Genomic DNA, 11117 nt, shown 5'->3' with positions numbered 1-11117 from the left:
TGAGAGGGTCTTGTCTCATTTGGTTACATTTCAGGTTTTTCGAGTAGCATTGCTAAGACCTCAAAACTGAAACTTAACTCAAGATCAACTCTAAAATGAATTCAATTAACCTAAGGTTCATTTGACATTAACGATCATATCTAGAAGGTCTAGGCTAGAGACGTGTTCCGACGTCTATAAACCTAGCAGTTGTCACTAGCTTCGGCATTAGACAACGTTAGCATGGATTTGTGCTCCCCATACTGTCGAGTATATAATGGGAGAACCCACTAGGCTACAATCCTTTTATCCCTAGGAAGCCGAGTTAGCCGCCTTGTGAACGTGATACACCAAACACAACATTCGAGGAGATTGCATCCTCGTACTTCTTGTTTCACCAGGAGGTATTCTGCAGTTCACGGTTGCATGGTAATCATGTTTACCTAGACCATCGAGAGTAGTCATTTGATATTTTTGACTCATTAAACTTAAAATATCATTCGAGCACTTGTCCTTTCGAGCTCGTTTCTAATTGATAGTGATAGAATCATCTTTGTTTCTTTCTCGACTCTTTAAAAATGAAAGAACATTAGTCTTTTATGCATCTTAATAATTGGTTGCCCATAATCCAAAACATCCTATTAGTCTTTTTGACCAAATTGTGAGTTCCCTTAAAAGGACATTTTAAAGCCTTGCATTTATTTTTTCTGTCGACTAAGACAAGGTCATCGTGGCTTAACCATCTAGTTCACCCATTTCCTCTTCCTCTACTCCGTCTGAAAGATTGTATGAGGAGTTGTTTCTTGAGTTACCAGAGTCACTTGAGGACCAAAATGTTGAACTCACAATTGTTTTAAGTATTCAACCTTTGTCATCTCGTCCTCTGACTACCTTCAATTTAGGGTCATCTGATAATCTTGGCCCAGAATCTCCGAGCAATCTAGCTCGAAATCTAGAGAACTTTTCGACCACTGACGGTGAGCTTAGACTGATTATATATCCCTCGAACCCTTTGTTTGACATTGTTGAGATATCACCGTAGCATCCTTACAGTCAGTACGACTAACCAGGTGTTCCCTCAGAACTATCCCCCAGTACACATTCGGCCATTCGTCATTGTTTGTTTTCAAACATGGAACCTGAAGGCGATGCTCCAGTCACTTCTCTAGATGAGTATGATGTTTCTACTCCACACACTATTGAGGGGGAAGAATTGAAGTTCCAGTTTCCCCTGAGGGTTTCCTCTATTCAGAAGGTATTCCCACAAGCTTGCCACTCGACTATGTGTCTTTAGGGCACTTAGTTTGAGGCACACCTTGTGCCTCATCACTCTACCATAATTCTATTTGGGCGTTAGGTGTCAGGCCTACATTAGGTTTGTTCGTCACGAACACGACTTCCCAACCAGTTGTTACTTCAGTCCAGGTGCAGCCCACCATCCTGAATACTCTTGTATCATCAAACCCAGTTACACGTCAGTCACAACCGACAGTTTCAAATATTATTTATGTTAGTTCTTCTGTCCCATTAGTGAGTGGCTAGATTGTGCCACCGCCTGGGGGGAAGAACCTAAATGTCTGTATGGTGTCAGGAGCCACTAATGTGAGCGGCTCACAAGCTCACATGCTTGGTATAAACCAACCCTCTTCTAGTATTATTTATAACCTTGCTGACCCTACTGGATCAAGCAATGTCCAGTACCAATAGGTTCAGAATCCTGTTGGTCTGTCTAGATCAAGCAATGTTCACTATCAACAACCCTATGGGGCTCAGGTCTAATACCAAAATCCTTACATTCTAGATGGTTCCCAGGGATTGGCTAATTAGCATTACATCCTCCAATTTGGGCAGTACATCTAGCTTGGCTACAACCAAACTTAGTTCAGTAATTTATTAAGCACTGTTCAAGTACCCTTGCAATAGCAAGGATAACCTCTACAACAACTAGGGTAGAATTTGTTACCACAAGGGAAACCATTGTTGTAGCAAGGGCTTTCCACACAACAGCAAGGGCAGATTATCATGTAGCAAGGTAACCTACAATAACCAGAAGGTTAGTCCTTTCAATAGTTATAGCAAGCCACGCAGCAGTAGATGTAATATTCTTTGCATACCTCTCAACCCATACCCTCGCAAGGCCAACCTCTACAACACAAGGGAAAATTTTTGCAACCACAAGTTCAGCCCTTTCAATAACAAAACAAACCTGGGCAGCAGCAACCCTTGTATAGATATCAACAAGGTCAATCCTTGCATAGAAAAGGTCAAGGTGAAATCCTATAGCAGCACGTGAAAAATCCTCTTATCCAAGGTCAACAGGTTTAGAATCGTGTCGGCCAAGGGCACCAGGTACAAAATCCCTATGTCCAAAGGAAAAAAGTGTATCAACCTTATGCCCAAGGACTGCACGTCCAGAACCCTCTTGTTTAGGGACAACAGGCCCAACAGCCCTATGTTCCACGACAATAGGTCCCATATCCATATGTCTAAGGTCAACAGGCTCAACAGCATTTTAACCCATATGTTTCCTATCAGCAACCTCTGCATGGATAATTTCAAGGTATTCAAGGTCTCAATCCTCCCTTTGGTCAAGGTAATCCATAATGGGGGCAGCCTTAAATACCATATGGCCAAAATACCCCACTGTGGGGCCAAAATCCTTACCAGCAGGGACGGGCTCCTCCCTATTGGCCTGCTCATTGACCTCCCATGCCTTTTAACACTCAATTACCTTTCTTGGCTAGAATTGAATTGCCAGATGTATCACATCTTATGAATGATCCGATTCTTCATTCGCTCTACTAGCCACCGGTGCTAGCCAAGATACCAAGTGATTGCCCAAGGTTTGATGGAAAAGCTAAAGAAGATCCTAAAGCCCATGTGATGACATATCACCTCTAGTGCTCGACGAACTCGTATGTGGATGATTCCATTTGTCTTCGTCTTTTCCAATGGACCCTCACGGGTGCCATAGCGAAATGGTACATCGAGCTACCTCGAAGTACTTTCCATGACTTCAATCCATTAGCCATGGCTTTCCTCATGCATTCTCAACTGTCGGTTCATTATGAAACTGGCACCTATTTTCTCACATTGCTTAAGCAAGACACTGCAACGCACATCTCTGAACATATCCATGAATGGAGACGTAGACGTCACCTGATCAAGTTTGAAATAGTTGATCAATTTCTCACTGAATGGTTTAATAAATCATTTGTAGCCCCAATTTCTTGTGATATAGCTATGGGTGGATGCGTCACTGAAGAGTAAGCCATTGCCCGTGCCTAGTACTTGGATATGGTCTACACTCACACTACTACCTTATATGAGTTGTTACCTAATGCTCCGCAACCATCATCTAATCCCACACCATCAAAGTCACTAGTTGTTCCTTCTGTTGATGGAGTTATTGGTTTAGTATCCTAAACCCCTCCTAAAATTTCTTCCAAAGAAAAGTTAGTCTCGAATGCTGCTCCTAACAATTCATCTCGAAATTTTCCATGCCTTGGTAAAACCTCAGAGCTCGACGCTGGCCAGTCTACCACAATGAACAAATCGTCGAAAGGAAAAAAGAAAGGTAAACACAAGCTAAAGCTAATGCCCTAAAACAGGGTTCTCCCAAATCGTCTGCTCGCGAATCTTTGCAATGGAAACCCAAGTATCCCTGCCTCATTTGCGAGGAGGATCACGATACTACGGATTGTCCATGATGATCCAAAGTTAGTCGCCTACTCAAAGGGATCCCTGCTATCCTTAAAGAGCCATTTTCCTCTCATCAGACTCACATGGTAGAGCAACCCCGATCTGCTTCCTCTGGATCTCAAGTTTTCATGATGACGCCCATTAATGTGGCTACCCGATCAAAATATTATCAAACTCCAACTCTAGCATCTGGGAAAGAAAAAGATGCTGCACCTTCTTCTTCTACCCCGAGTTTTGGCCCTCTGCAAATCGAATGCCCTAACTCCGATTCTCCTATGTTGCCACCCTGTCAAGGTGTGCTGTGAAATCCTCATATAATCCCATTGCTTGAGCCACTTAGTGCTACAATACTTTTGAGGATTTGGCTTAGGCACCGTCATCCATGTCAGCTCTCGAGGTACTCCAAAGCTGCTCATCGTAGCATAAATCTTTACTGTTGTCTATCGAGGGCATTGATCCCACTAATTCTAATTTGATCTATTTCGATTTGGAGATCCATTTTCCACAGCTCCCTCATGAGATTGCCTTTCTTATTCAGGTAATCATTAATGATAAGACCATCCACCACACTATCATAGATGAAGGTGCTTCCACCTGCATCATGTCAACTACATGCTATAAGGATATTGGCTCCCCTGCACTAAACCAGTCTCTGAACACTTTGGAATCTTTCAATGGGGGCGATTCGCAACCCTTTAGTGTCTTACCTAAACTTGCCATCGCCCTGGAAAGCAAGACAGTGCAAGTCGAAGTAGAGATTGTTGACATTGATCTCAATTATAATCTTCTACTTGGTTGAAGTTGGACTCATGCCATGCATCGTGTGGCCTCCTCTTTGTTTCATATAATCTGTTTTCCCCATCAAGGTAAGATTGTCACAATCGATCAATTGTCTTTGTTTGCCTCTTCATCCTCAGATGGCAATGTTTTGTATGTCAAGCACTCTGGTGCTCCCTATGAGAGTATGGGGGCAGGTCTCTTCAAAGATTATGCCTTAATGGGAATTTCTCCACTCCCACCTCCTCATGTTTCCTCTGTCAACATGGTCTTGGTCAAATCTGATCCTTGGATCATACCTGTGCTAGAACTTGTTGATGCTTGGGGCGAGGTCATGCCACTTAGTCCCACCGAAGTCAATTACATAGAAATTGTTTTGTCTTCGAACTCTGCATCCTCTAATTCTCATTTGTCGAAAACCTCTCTCGATATGTACTCTCAATCCCCCTGGCTTGGCACTTTGGAATCATCTTATCCCTTAGCCGAGGAATTCCTCGTTGATGAAGGTAACATGGAAATCATGTCTCTCGAGAAACCACCATGGGTCGATACTCATCATCGATCCTCATTACTACCTCACTCGGCAGTCATATCTACTGCTTTTGAAGAGCCCTCTTCCCTGTTTTAGCCATCGACTATTACTCATGAAGTATGGTTAGAAGAAAATTGGGGTAATATTACCCAAATGATGTCGATTAACATTTCTATCAAACCCGTTGTCGTTGAACACGTATACTGGGGTATCTTGTTCTTTGGATGAGATCAAGACATATATTTGTCTATTTCAAGAATTCCATGATGTGTTTTCATGGTCTTACAAAGAAATGCCTCACATCAATCCTAGAATTGTGGTGCATGAAATACCAACGTATCCTCACGTGAAGCCCGTTTGGCAACGTCTTCGTCCAATGCACCCTAGGAAGGCTTCTGCTATTAAGGGTGTAGTTGAAAAGCTTCTCAAAGCTGGGTTCATCTATCCCATTCTGCTTACAAAGTGGGTGTCCAATATTGTCCTAGTGACTAGAAAACAAGGCATGATCCAAGTTTGTGTGGATTATTGAGATCTTAATCATGCCTATCTAAAAGATAACTATCCTACTCCTTTCATTGATAAAATCATTGATGAATGTGCCGAGAGCAAGATCTTTTCATTTATGGACAATTTTCCTATTTATAACCATATTAATATCGCATAGGCCAACCAAGAAAAGATAGCCTTTATCTGCCCATGGCATATGTTCATGTACAAAGAAGCTCCCTTTTGGCCTCAAAAATGTTGGCACCAAGTTTCAACGCGAAATGTCCTATGTGTTTCATGATATTCACAACATTGTCCAGCCTTACTTAGATGACCTTCTTGCCCATTCTCGTAAGTGCCAAGATCACCGAGACCATCTTCGGGAGATTTTTCTACGCTGCAGACACTATAACATTTAGTTAAATCTACACAAATGTGTTTTCTATGTGGAATAAGGATGACTCCTCGGCTTCATAATTTCCAAGGACGGGATTCACCTGGATCTTCTAAAAATCGAGGCCATTGTAAATTTACCCCTCCATCTTCAATACACCAACTCCAAAGCCTCAAAGGAAACACCAACCTTCTCCATTGTTTTATACCCAACTACATCAGGCTAGCCACAAGATTTACCCGGTTGCTCAAACAAGGAACACACTTTAAATGGGATGAGCTGGCCCAAAAATCTTTTGATGATCTTAAGGTTGTCCTCATAAATGCTCCTTTGTTACATCAACCGAACTATTATCGAGATTGCTTCCTTTACCTAGCCGCAACCCCTAGCACCATTGATATGGTGTTGGTCTAAGAAGACGATGAAGGCAGCGAACATGTGATCTAATACCTTAGTCGGAATCTCCTCGACACTGAAGCACGTTATGCGCATGTCGAGAAGTTGGATTTGGCTACCGTTCAATTTGTTCAACGCATTCAACACTATATCCTTTTACATACCACTATTGTGATTTCTAAATGCAAACCTATGAACTATACCCTGACTCATGAGTTGCAGGAGGGAAAGTATTCTAAATGGATTGTTATCCTGCAAGAATTCGATTTGCTCTTCACTATGGCCATATCTAAGAAGTCGCATGTTTTCACTGAATTGATTTGTTCACTTCCCTCCAAAGTTCTCCCTACTGGTGCAGATGAAAAATTTCCAAATGAGACCATTTTCCTGATTAGCACCCTTAATCGATGGTACAATGATATCATCATGTATCTCCAAACCTCCACATTCTGGTCCATGTTGACTAAGGATGATCGTTGAAGGATTCGGCATCATTCCCAACCCTACCATATTATTGGCGATACTTTATACCGTGTCGGTGTTGATTTTGTTCTTCGCTAATGCCTCATGATCTAGGAAGCTGAAAGAGTTCTCAATGGTTGCCACTCAAGGGCATGTGTTGGACATATGTCTGGTTACACTACAACTAAAAAAAATACTTCACGCTAGTTATTTATGGCTATCTATCTTCAAAGATTGCATTCTTGTTGCCAAAAAGTATCACAAATGCCAAATTTACCAATGCAAGATGCGCACCCCACCCGCTCACCTACAACCTGTCAATACCATTGGTCCCTTTTCCAAATGAGGCATCGATTATATGACAGTAACCCTTGTTCGGTCAGGGGGCATGGCTATATTATTGTCGCTGTGGATTATTTCACCAAATGGGCCAAAGCGATGCCTACATACTCTGCAGATGGTAAGACGGTGGCTCAATTCCTCTTTAACCATGTTATTTCCAAGTTCGGTGTACCCAAGCCATTGTCACAAACCATGGCTCCCATTTCAGAGATTACATGATGGGAGAACTGGCATTTGCATTGGGCTTGCACCATGATAACTCAACCCCATATTAGCCTCAGGCCAACGGCCAAGTTGAAGTCGTGAACAAGGTTTTGGTCACCATGCTTCAGCGTACTATTAGGATGCACAAGTCAAATTGGCATCTCATGCTCTTTTCAGCTTTGTGGGCCTGTCGAACATCAACCAAAGACGCAACTGGTTTGACACCTTTCCAGCTGGTCTATGGTCTTGAAGCAACATTGCCGATCAAATGTGAGATTCCTTCACTCAAGTTAGTTGTTAAACTCCTCCCCGAAACATTATCTCAAGAGGAATGCCTCCTATATTTAGAACGATTAGATGAGACTCACCATCTCACTGCTTTGGTCATTGAAGCACCAAATAAATGGGTCAAATCCCATTTCGATTAGTCGGTCTCCCCTTGTGCTTTCTCTGAGGATGATTTGGTCTTGCTATACGACCAAGCTAACCATAAGCTAGGGGCAGGAAAGTTCGAACCTATGTGGCATGGACCCTATATTGTAAAATGCGTTTTGCAAAAAGGAGCTTGTGAGCTTATTGATTATGAAGGAAATCCTCTCAATAAGCCTCGAAACAGGCTTTACCTCAAAAAGTACTATGCTTAGGTCATCTTGCATGGTTACTTATATATATTAGTGTGGGATTCATTTTTGTACAACGTGGTTTTGGGTTATAGTTTTCAAACAACTTTCATGTTTATTATGCTTTTCTTGCTTTGCAGATGTCTGCAACTCCTCACATTGTTTTCGTCAATGGTGCTTTCTGAAGTACCCAGAACCTATCATCCATGGCATGGGCTATCTATGACCCTAACGGTGAGTGGATTGACCTTAAAGGTATCTGCGTGGGTCGTCCAACCAACAACATTGCAAAATACAGTGCGGTCATTGAACTGTTGTCAGAAGACATCACCCTGGGCATCGGGGAATTGGTTATCAATGTTGATTCATAGCTTGTTGTCCTTCAACTCCATGGAAAATATTCTATCATGAACCCTCAAATATTACGAATGCATCTCTATATCTGTCTATTGGAAAGATTTTTTGATTATATTACATATCATCATATTCCTAGACACATGAATACATTAACAGATGCATTAGCTAATTACGTGTTGGATAGACGTTTACGAAACATGTAAAAGATAAGACAAACTATTTGTACCATAATAGGCAGGAAAATACAACATATATATATGTGAGAATGTTTGATACATCAAAACCCAAAAAATAATATGTGTGTATATAATAACATCGGTGGGTTGGAGGCCTCATACATCCACGGCACGCAGACCTCAAAATGTATGTAAGTACTGGACCTAGGAACTACTCAGCATGGTGGTCATTATAGCACGAGACAACTCTGCAACACGACTCAAAAGTCGATAGATCCGATCTAAGACTCCCACTTTGTGCCTCTAGTACTTCCGAGGCATGTCTCCTATTCGAGCATACTCCAGGATACCATGAGTCAACCCCTCAAGGTTCCTCGCGATCTCCTACTTGTTATCGCTCCCTTCCTGACATGGGGTGACAACATCGATAATACGGGAGACATGCCTAGCTATTGGGGACATCCTAGTTGGCTACTCTAGTCTAACATCTGCATAAAAAGAGAAATGCTATAAGCATGCACATACCAAAAAACAATTAAAAAACATCAAAATAAAAAATTTGATTTTTTACTTTCGTCATCGAAGTCCTCTCCATCTCGTAACAGCATATATGGGTCTCTATGAAAAGAAGTGCCGATGTATGGCCTGTCCTCCATGATGATCTTCTGTAGTCATAGCCATGAGAGGAATGCCAGTCGGTATGACATATGCTGACCCCGAGTGATCCTAGAAATCAAACAACTCCAACGGGCCATTCACAGATCTTGTGGCACACGAGGATCAACCTCAATCAATTGATACTGGAACAGTGGCACTTGTTAAAGGAAAAAGGTCACAGGTACTGTTTCAAAGCCAAGTTGCTTCACATTCCCTGCATTGGCCTTGGAAAAATGGTGCTTGATGTTCATCTTCATGGCTTCTGCCCAGTTGAAGAATGTAGGAGCTATGTAGTGAATAGCATAAAGGAACTTCGACTTGTTAGTCACATTTTCTGCCTGGCACCCTGCCACTCTATTGATAGTCAACAAAAGCACCCTCAGTGTCAGATCCCTCACACTAGAAATATCTATCTTCCCACTTTTGGATTTTGAGGGCCTTAGGACAGTGTTCGGCAAGAAGGGAAGATATGCTTTCCCTGATCGGACGTGACCCATACAAGTTCACTACCTCACCTTTGTGAGATATTCAAGTGATGAAGTAGATATCTGAAGTTGTCAACTCTAGCTCCTCATCCCCAATGACAAAAATATCGTGATCGATGTCCCAAATGCTTATCAAGTATCGAAGCAACTCAGGCTAGGCTCGCATCCCTCGTGTAAGGAAAAATTTGAGGAGCCCGCAAGCCCTCAAAGCCTCTAGGAAATATGGATAATTCAATGCCTTGCTATCAACATCTTTGTGTTCTCCTTCCTTCCAATCCACCATTTTCGACAATTTCTCTCCTCCAAAATCCATTTATTTGAGTCAATCATCAATTTTGGCACATAAAATTCAAGTTTAACGGTCACTTCTTGAGAAAAAATGGTTCTCCCCATCGAGAGCGTTGGCATGCCTATTTTAGAATTAGTCATATCGGTCAGCGTAGATGGTTATGCAAATAACTCTCTGCCGACGTGATCCCGTGCTCGGAAATCACGCCCACCAAGGGTGAATTTTTTTCTCAAAAACCTCCCTAAAAATCCTAAAAAAATGGCTAAAAGCTGAAATTAATAGAATGAAAATGGAGCTTAGGGCTTTGGCTATTACTTGGAACTAACGGCGTGTCGATTGACCTCCCGGATCTCTCATAATCTGCTCCAGAAAAACTAGAGCAAAAGTGGGTAAAAGGTCTTCACTGCAAAGGTGAAATGGTAAATGGTAAAAATATTTACTTTTCTCCTTTTTATTCATTTTTTCATAAAAATATCAGGTTTTGTAAATATTTTTGACCTATTTTACCTCAAGGACTCGATAATACACTTTGCCTTACTTGTGCAGCAAAAGGTGATGAATGTTCAACGATGGCAATCAGTCATATTTCAACTCTTTTCTTGACTCACTAAACACATATGAAAAGATTGCCGAGTATTTTTTCCTTTTTTGACTCGTTAAAGAGAATATAAACGGGGGGTCTGCTTTCAACTCTTTTCTAACACTTTAAAAATGAAAATATGGTCAATCCCTTGTCATTTCAAACTCATTAATGGATGCGAAACATCATACGCCCAGTATAAGTTTACCCCTTTTTCGGGCTAAGAGGCACTATTTACGAAAAAGGCACTCCTTGCCTGAAATGGTCAAGCGGTTCTCTTAAGTATTATTTTCTACCCTTTCGGGCTCGAGAGACAGAAATATATGAAAAGGGACCATGTGGATTTTTTTTTTACATGTCTTTTTCAAACTCTCTAAACATGAAAAAGATACTGAGTTACACCTTTATCGAACTCTTTAAAATATTAAACGACGTCAGATTCGTCACCATGATGGACATGAGCTTCTCCTTCTGAAAACTCATTAAACTTACTAGGTCGGATTCGTCTGAAGGATGAACTTACAGTGCAAGAATATGCTATCCCCTTCAAGCTTGCGATTAAAAAATAATTTGGGTACTTGCTAGAAATGGTGGGGGGAATTTGGAAATCTATCAGGTTGTGTCAGCAACTTACTCTTGAACATGACACTCTTTGCTTCGTGTCGGGTTGGGAAATCCT

This window comes from Pinus tabuliformis, chromosome 3_2 (genome assembly GCF_031772625.1).
Source record: "Pinus tabuliformis cultivar Carrire ecotype Pingquan chromosome 3_2, CPIR1, whole genome shotgun sequence".
Taxonomy (NCBI): Eukaryota; Viridiplantae; Streptophyta; class Pinopsida; order Pinales; family Pinaceae; genus Pinus; species Pinus tabuliformis.
Note: the sequence above shows the minus strand (reverse complement) of the source record.